Source organism: Phragmites australis, chromosome 21 (genome assembly GCF_958298935.1).
Source record: "Phragmites australis chromosome 21, lpPhrAust1.1, whole genome shotgun sequence".
Taxonomy (NCBI): Eukaryota; Viridiplantae; Streptophyta; class Magnoliopsida; order Poales; family Poaceae; genus Phragmites; species Phragmites australis.
This window is the reverse complement of record NC_084941.1, coordinates 14,160,252-14,170,328: the sequence shown is the minus strand read 5'-3', so window position 1 is coordinate 14,170,328 and position 10,077 is coordinate 14,160,252. Positions and strand designations below refer to the sequence as shown.

The 10,077-nt window shown below is 39.9% G+C and overlaps 1 pseudogene; it reads right to left on the bottom strand.

The window, feature by feature from the left end:
- Window positions 1-6,440: 6,440 nt before the first annotated feature.
- On the bottom strand, window positions 6,441-9,387 carry LOC133903178 (uncharacterized; annotated as a pseudogene).
- Window positions 9,388-10,077: the final 690 nt, after the last annotated feature.

Below are 10,077 nucleotides of genomic sequence, written 5' to 3'. Positions count from 1 at the left end.
TGCAGGGCGCAAACTTTTTTGACCAAGGGAAACCACCCTCTGTGTGGCCTTTGGAGCATAACAATGTGGAAACATTGAAATTCAAACTAGTCATACCACAACACATTTAGCATGGTCATGGTAACAACAAACGTCGTCATATGTTGTGACATACCACCCATATACCATAGTTGCATTAGAACAGGAAGTTATCCAGCCCCCTGCTAGGCCGGTATCAATTATCTTTATTGGTGGTGTAATTATACTATATGAAAAAATCTCAAAAATGATAGATCAGAATCATATTGGGTGACGACTGCAAAAGTAATGGGTTAAAATTGTAATAAGTGATAGGTACAACATATGTCACCCTGAACGCGTCACTGATAACTAGTCATAAGTAACATGTCTAACCTGTGACTTATTAAGGTCATAGGTAACGGGTCATAACTATGACCCATCACTTATTACAACGTTTTTTCTGTTTTTTATACCAAAAAATCAAAAAAAATTCATCCGAGTCATCCCAACGCAAGGTCATCACTACTCGCCACGTGTCATAGGCAATTTTTTATACTTTTTTAAGACTTTGTGTTCCAACGGAATCAAATCCACGGCCTAGCATCGTGCGCGTAGTGCCCTTACCACCTCACCCTCGCGTGCTTTCTGAAGAAAGCTAGAGATGTTATCCTTTTAACTTTTTTGCTGAAGGTTACTGGTGATGGGTTACTATTACGATCTATCACTAATGACTGATTTTTATTTTGACAAATAAAATAGACGACCCAGAGTGCTTTTAGTAAAAATAGCATAACTTTTGCATACAGACTTTGATTTTGACTTTTTTTACTCTACGAACATCTATAGAAAAAGCTACATCTGTTCTTCTCCCACTTTATTAGGTTCGGAGAATTGTTTGAAGCCAAAAATGGCTTGAAATATTGAGTTCTCGACCCCAGAAGTTTCTGCACTATTTTCAGAATACGTGTTTGTGTCCATAGCCTCCACCCCTTACATGAAACTTGAGGAAAATTGTACAATAATTTCTATTCTAGTGCTTCCGAGGTGAGAAAAAATCAGAGAAAAATAATTTTTTTACCTACTGTACATATATATGAGTATATGTACATGCACTTTTGCATGGAGAAAAATATTGTGTATACGTATCTACATAAACCTAAGTATATGTATAACACCTAGGGGAATATATATACACACAATACATGAAATGATAGCTCTATGTATTGATCAAGTCACTGGTGAGGTCACAATTTGACCTGTCACTAATGACTATAGTTAGGATGACCTATCACTGATGAGTTAGTCATTAGTGACGGATCAAGTTATGACCCGTTACTAATAACAGATCACAACTACTACCCGTCACCTATGATTGATCTAGAATGACTCGTCACTTATGAGTCGTAATAGGTGTCGGATCACAACTACTATCTACCATCTATGGCTGATGTAAAATGATCCGTCATTTTATTATTAATGACAGGTCATATTATACTGCTTTGCCTCATGTATGATTGGTCACTGATTTCGTATCTCTTTTCTCTATTTTTCAGTAATGTTAATTGATCATCGATGCAAGACCAGGTCCGACAAATTGCCTTGATCTATAGGAATCACTATCGCCACATGCACCTAAATGATTCTCGCACCTTGCATGATGACCGCCGTACGTACTGCATCTTCGTCCTTGTGAGCCCTGCCCTGTGTATAGGTAAGAAAGAAGTAACATTTGTAAGCCTACGCTGCTCAAAAGTGGCATATTTTGGTGTTGTTCACAAGGACCAGCAAACTGCCGCCAGCCCCAACACATGATGCTGCTCATTTCCAGGTATCTATGAACTCCAACAGGAACCGTGGTTTACACTACTATAAAAAAGCGAAAATGCTATGCATACGACCCAGCCGTCCGACTACGTAGTGCTACAGTTTCCGAGCTATAGTACCCATACTACAGTATACTAGTCAGAACGATCAGTCGTACGTCCGGGTCGTACGTATAGCAGTTCTCATAAAAAGCTCATACAAGACTTCTTATCTCTCAAAGTTTATTTGCACTTGTGTGATAAAATTATCTCCCTTGGTCCTAGTTAGAAGCCATATAAGACAAGCTATATGGCTGGAACCAAGAGATATAGCAAGTATCTCGCACGGTCCAGTGTGAATCTGCCCTCGATAATATTAGGAACAAGTCCATTTTAAAACTGTGTGCAGTACTCTAGAATTGTGCGGATACCATGCAGCCAAGCTTCTCACACATGGTTCTGCCCCACCACCCATAAGAAATAAATGTGCTTAGTCTCTTATGCCGGGACCTTTTAACTTCGCACCGACCGGCCGGCTATCTCTCTCTACCTCCCAAAAAACACCAATTCCAATCCGGCCTGTTGCGAGCTCATTCCCCGTGCCACCAATGCTCACTTCGCCATCTCCTCCGCACATGGGCCCACTATGGTCGCCACTTAGTTGGTCATCAGAGGTGGAGGAGGCCATGGAGGTCTCGTCAAAGGAGACCAACTCTGAGCTCTCCATCAAGTTAGAGGAGGTTAGCGATGACAACAACATTGATGTGCGGTGGGAGGGCTCCTCACTGCAACTAGGCTTGTATGACGAGGAGACGGCGTCAGGCTCCGACGAGGTGGAGGAAGAAAAGGAAGAGAAAGCAGCAGAGGAGGGTTACGGCCATGAGGAAGAGTCAGAGGATGGTATGGCAGCGAGAAAGAGGAGCTCAGGAGCAACTTCGACATTGAGGAGGCCAATGCCAAGGACAACGCTAGTGAGAAAAGGAGGACGACAACGGTGTGGTGGATGATGCCGGCGCTAAGGGTAGTGCAGTGGATGATGTCGGCGCCACAATCCACATATATCCCACTTTGCCGCCCTCAGTGGTAAAGTGCCATAAGCTTTGGAACCAAGTAGCCTAGACGCATTTTCTCTAACGGTTACAGCGTCGAAACGTTCGAGATAACAATTTATCTAAATGACTTTTTACCCATTAGATATAATCAATCGTTATATCAACTATACAACCGTGAAGGCTGAAAAACCATGTTAGACAAGGATTCGAAGCCATGTGATATGAGCCTGTATGGTAGTGTTAGTTGCACTAAATAGTTGAGGGGGTAAATTGAACATTTTTTCTTTTAAAATAGTTTTTTTGAAGAATATCACTACTATAGAAAAGGATATCACTATCGTTCATAACAAGCATCACTAGCAGTATTTTAATCGATAGTAAATAAGTGCCATCAATAATTATCGCTATCAGTTCATGTCAGAAATGGCAGTGATAGTACGATTATCACTACCTGTTTGAGACATCAACCAATTATGATAGTATAATTATCATGATCATTTAATGACATGAACCGACAATGATATGTGTATGCATCACTTTTGGCTTCTTAGATGAACTGACTATAACAAGATGACTGTCACTATCAACTTCTAACATGAACCGACAGTGATAATTTTAAATCCTGAAATAAAAAATTGCATTTCTGGCTAGCCTTAGGAATTTGCATCACATGCCCTCTGAAACAACAAACATGCGCAACAATAGATAAATATCACAATCTGAAAGGATACTTCATCCAAATGCATACTTCGGTCAGATACACACTTCATTCACATTCACATAAGTTTGCAATTAACATTTGAAAATGACAAGGTTGCATTGATAACAAGGAAGACTAGGAAGGGTTAAGATTGTCCCTATGATGAAACTCACCTTCTTTATTGATGATCCCATTCAAGATGAACCCATCAAGCTGTTCTTGAATGGCTATTCCCTGGGGTAGAGGTTGCATCCACAACCAAGTTGTGTGTGGCATTAGGTTGTCACCCCTTGTTCTGTGTTGGCCTTTCCTGTCTGGCTAGTCAGCCATGGATCCTAGTCCATGAGACCATTGTTTGGATCTTCAAGTAATTAATTTATATGAAGTATGTGTTTAGTATTATTTTATTGTATTATGTGTATATCAACTACTAATCCAGGAGGCATAGGGGATCCTAAGATCGGGATTCGACATAGCTGGTTCATAACCAAGCCTGGCAGTGATATCTTCCTTATCACTGTCGATTCATAACCGGCTCGTCAGTGATATATTCTTTATCCATGTCAGTTTATGTGATGAACCGACAATGATAGTATCAATATTGGTTTTACCATGAACCGACAGTGATAAGGTATTGTCACTCGGTTCTAACCAACTCAATCATTTGAGGCCGGGGGACGTTTAGAACCAACAACGATAATATAATTATTGTACGTTTTTTGTACCGACACCGATATCAAGACACCTATTGGTTTTCCCATCATAGAGACCTTTTCATAACCAATGTTTCCTTCAAATCACTACTAGGAACCAATTTTTTCATGATGGTACCTACATGTTCGGTAAGGTGTGATACCTATTCGGTAGGGGGGGGGGGTTCAATGCTCTAATAAGAAAGGAGTCCAAGACCAAGTCTATTGGGGTGTGTTTTGTTCCTCAGATGGCGTTTTGTAGAGCTGCATCGCATGGTCTGGCTGAGCAGAAGCAGGCTGAGCATAATCATATTTGTTGGAAAGAAGAGGTTTTGATTCGTTGTATCTGTCTAAATAAACTAAGTTGAGTTTTGTTTTGTTAACCGGATCTGAGACCACTTTAGTGGATGCAAGATTTGTGATTATGATTGATTGCTCGTAGGAGCCTACATCTGCCGAGCCAAGTTGCAGAGTGAAGCTCAAATCGAGAATCACTCCAGGGCTAGGTTGAAGCCGTATATTTGCATCCGTCAAGCTAGACTGAAATAGTGGATGGAACAACCAAAGACGCTTCTCCCTAAGATTATATGCATCCAGTGAGCTAGGTTGTAGCAAATTCAGGCAACTAAATACACACTTCATTCAATTCTTCGGTGAACACCCAAAGAATTTGTGGAAGAAAGACATTCAAAGGGTCCTTCTCAAATCACTATTCAATCTAGCATGAGAACAAAGGAAGAAAAAGATGTTGTCAACTTGAAGTGGGCCAAGTTCTTTTATAAGTGTGGCATACCATTCAATGCCACAAATTCTAGGTAGTTTGAGATTGCTATAGAGGCCACTGAACAATATGGTTTTGGATAGAATCCTCCTACTACTAGTAGCTTAGGGAGGCATTGCTTGAGAAGGTACTTAAGGAGATATATGATTTGAGGAAGAAGCATGACGAGGCGTGGAAGCAATATGATTGCACATTGATGTTAGATGGATGGACGGATAGGAGGGGGCACCATTTGATCAACTTCCTTCTCAATAGTCCAGAGGGAACTTTCTTCTTGGAGTCAGTTGACACATCAATGAAGTTCATGATCCAGTGATGCTAGCTCATTTGTTAGAGAAGCGAATTATGGACATTGGAAAAGATAAAGCTGTTCAAGTTGTCACTGACAATAAGACTAACACCACAACAAATTTTCTATTCCGTGACCATAAGCTTCGTAACTGATTATTGAATATCTGTCGTGGCATGAAATTTGTGATGATTGTATGACTAAAATTTGTTAGTCACCTTTCTTGCGTCTCTAATCAAATTTAGTGATGAATTAAAGCTTTTTTGTCATAGAAATTATGATGATATTGTATCATCATTACTTTTATGACGTTATGCATCATCACTATTGAAACAAAAAATATCACAAGTTGGTGGATGCGGTGTTGCCACATGGATAGCGATCATCATAAATTCTGCAACCTAGTGACATGGATTTGACGTGAAAAAATGGTGTGACGAGTTTTGTTGTCATAATTTAGCGAAAGGCCCATGTGATTGCTGAGTCTATGTTGATTGCTGAGCCCAAGTAATGTGGTCTCAGCCTATTTTGAGGCCCTCCTCACCGGATAAATCGGCGTGAACAAAATGCTAGCACTGAAGTTTTATGTTTATGTCGTACAATTACTCACAAGCATTTCGGAAAATCCTTCTTAACACCGGATGTTCCTATGACCTACCAGAGTTTTGCTCTTTGTCCAGTGTTCACAAACTTCCGTTGCAACTCCTCTCCTCCATCTTCTATACACTGGCTAATTTGGTGATGACACGAGAGTATTCACCAGACTAAAAGTCAAAGAGTAAACTCTAATTTGAACTCACCGGATGATCTTGCATTTAAAACAAGCTATCACCAGACTATCAGTGTTTGCACTAATTTTAACCCGAGCCAAATTTGAGTGTCAACATTAGTTTATAGGCCCTAATTCCATAGTTCATATGATTTAACAATTGCATAGCTCTCAAGGACCAAAATACAATAATAATGTTCACAGACCCTAGATAGAATGAAATAGCCACAAGTTCATAGAATATACTGTTTCCCAGGTCTCAAAAATATGGAAATAGAAACCACAATAGTTCACCAACAGTTGGAGCTACATCAGGCTGATAAGCAGAACCTAGAAATTTAGGGAGTAGATGCACCTAACCCTGACTGAAGCTTAGAAGTTGATGAAGGAGAGCAGTAGTTTATTGTGCTGTCTTCAAACTGTCAATCTCTTCTAACGGGTTTTTCATTGTTGTTTCTTATTCTTGTGCCTGCTTCTTTAAGGTATCCAACTCTTGCTGCTGAGCATCAATTTGTTGTCGAAGTTCTGCTACTCCTTGTTTCTCGGTCTCAAGTTCAGCTTAAGCTCTTCTACCTGTGAAGAAATGCCACCTCTAGAGTTTTTCTTGGAGGCTAACTAAAGGACCACATTTGAAGAAATGTACTTGATTGCAAAACTTGAGAAACAGCTTGAGTAGCAGACTTTGGTTCCTGTCCAGCTTGTACTGGTTCGGCCATGATTGCTTTCGTATCAGCCTAGCAATAGAAGGATTACAACTCAAACTTCCATCTTGTACTCAGATTTTTTCAGGTGTACTTCATGTAGAAAAGGAAAAAAAAGGAAACAAGGACTTACAATAGTTTTCTTTACTCGCTCACTAAAACCAATGTTCTTGCTACAATGGCAATCCTTGAAAAGGTCAATCATGGTGGGCCTGCATCTTTATATTCGTCTTGCTTCTAAAATGATGTGCAAACAATTTCAAACTATTAGATTGTAACATGATCATGATTTCATGAGTAGTGATCACAAACATCATTTGTTTAGTTTCTTACCATGACATGGGTCTGTGCAATGTAGCACTAAGAGCCTGTCCGCTGCTGGAACTGGACATTCTCACAATTCAATTGGTTTTTGATGCACTTGTCCTACAGATGATACATTTGTGTAAGATAGACTAATAAAAATACTAAATACTAAAAAACACTCCAGGGATTCCATTTTCATGTAAATATGATACAACATTTAGAAGCAACAACGCCATATATGCATGTGACATCCAAAGAATGTTCAAACTTCATTAAATAGAAAGTGTGCGGTTTAGTAGCAAACATCTTGATTAACCATTAATCCATATGTTCGGGTTCATTTTAAATTTAAGTGTTCTAAAAAAATGGTTTTTTGGTTGCACATTTTTTACCTGACTGACAAACAACATTTGTAACATAGGAGGAATCCAAATCTGAAACTTGGTTGAACAAGGCTCATACCTTATTGTTTGAGCTTGACCACATCTCCACTAGTTCTCTCCATTGGGCGTCAGTCATACACTTCACAGGCGATGTGGTTCTCACTTCATTTGTTAGTACACCATTAAAGTACTGTTTTTTCAGCCTGTACCTCATCTATCATTGTCCACCCTTTAGCATATCAGCACATGCATTTCTCACTGCCTTACTAGTGGTGTCTATGGTAAATTGGCCCTGGTAAAGAGCATGAACATTAGAAAAAGAGAATGCAAAGGATAGAATGAACTTTCATAGAACAAGTAAAATAGAAATTGACTTCACTTTTGGCCAAGAGTTGATATACTTACAGCAGCTTTGCCAATGTAGTTTATAAGATGAGACTCATTCTTCTTGTACCCCTTCCAGTATGGAAGGATTGATAAATGCTGGCTAAGTATGGTCCCACCCTCTAATGCAAGCTTTGTAGCTTGCACAGGTGCCTCCGACCATCTCTTCCCTTCAAAATATGGATTGCAATCTTGCTGCACAACCCTCTACTAATCCTATCAAGATCTTTCCCCATTCTTCTTGCCCTTTTCCCTTGTTATGTACTGGCAGTTGGTGCACCTGACAAAATTACATTCGTAGATGTAGTGTAAATTATTTAGTTGCTATTTGCAATAGTGTAAAGAATATTTGCCTTTCACAAAGGAGATACAATCACTTGCCTTTACCGCTCATTTGGATCTGGTCCTCATGTTGGGTTGGAGAATTAGCAGATACCAATGCATCGTGTGTGGCAGTATACAGGCTTAAGGTGGGCACTTCTTGTGAATCTGGACTCTTACCATGGAAAACTTCCTCAGTTGAAGTCAATTCCCTTGTCTTCTACCTAGTGACTTTAGTAGGTTGCGCTTGTTGCTCAAGTGGCACCACTCTCTTTGATGCTCTTGCTCCTCCAACAAACATGCTGCCAATATGCCTTATTAGGTAGATCCTTGTAAATCAGTGAGGCCTCAATAGGCAGAATATAAGAAGAATTAGATCCAAATTAAACAAATTACATAATCAAAGCTAATGAGAAATAACACTACAACAGTGATAGCACAAACTTGCACGTGCAAAGAAGGATTAATACCTTATCAACTTCCTCTTGTTGAGAGTCCTCGTTCTCTTGATGGTCATACAAAGAACCTGAATCTTCGAGACCACTACCCTTGCTCTTTCGAAATGTATTGTTAACTATTGATGCTAATGTAGTGACACCAAGTCTTTGCAACACTTAGTTTGAGCCCTCGTTTTGTCATATTCGATAAGTGGAGCTTCTATATATTCGTAAAAAACAAATAAGTATAAGATTGTTTGTTTGAAATGCATGTAGAAGCAAGTCAACTCAATGTAAGCATCCAAGTATATAGCAGTACTGTGTGTGCAGTGAGCTTTAAATACAATTTCAAGTTAAAATAGCACTACTGTGTGTGTGCATCCAAGCTCTGTTTGCATTTGACTAGTATGAAGAATTTCATATGCATAATCATCATTGTTTCAATATTCAAAAGAGAAAGGTACAATTGCAGTTAATAATGATTTACACGTAACTAATGTAAGCAACAATATTGATATACATTATTTAAGGCAGAACAAGCTAATTGGAGATGGTTGTGACTAATGAGCTACCTAGCTGGTAGCCTCTTCAATGGGTCAAACAAATAAGCTATAAACATCTGAATTCAACATTCTTCAACATGTCAACGGCTAAATCAAGCAAGGAAACAACATTAAAAAGCAAGAAAAAAACCAACCGCCCCAGTCTTTCATCAACCTACAACCTGCCAACTTCCCTTGAATTAGTGGCACCTTCCGCCCTGGTGCCATCGGGGTCTTGGGACGGAGAAAGATCGGTCATCAGTGGTCATTGGGAGGGAGAAGGGGACATGATAGGGAATGATCAGGGGAAGATTGGGGATGACGGTGAGGGAAAGATTGGGGATGGGTAAGGAACAACGAGGGGAAGATTGGGGATGGCAGCGAGGGGAAGATTTATATTTTGCTGGTTGCCCTCAGTTGTTTACCAAAACACCATTGTTGTGGTGTGGCACATCCAGGGAAGATTTTGGGAAGGTAGGCACAAAATAGACATTTTGCATATCATTTTGGGTGGCTGTCTGGCAGGGTGGTTTTTGGTGCACAAAATTTTGTAAAGCAAAACATATGCAAAATGAATTTTGGCGGGGTGGCTTCTAGCAGGGTGGCTTTTCACGAGCAGAGCGTGAAGAAAAATGTGGGGTGGGGCCAATTTGCTGAATGTGAAGCTATGCAATTGTAACTAGGGATGAAAACAGAACGGGAAACTCCCGCCCCATCCTAGTGTCATATCCCGTTTTTTCCAATCCATTTTTGTTTTTTAACGTTCCTGTCTATCCTGTTTTTGCTTTCGTCTGGCTGAGAAAATGTGAAAGTGAAAACAGTTTGGGGGTTATCTCGACCGTTTCCATCCGTCTTCATCCGTAGCAAACAATCCGGTGTTGTCTTGTTCTGTGCACTGTATTTAGATTCTGTGCATTT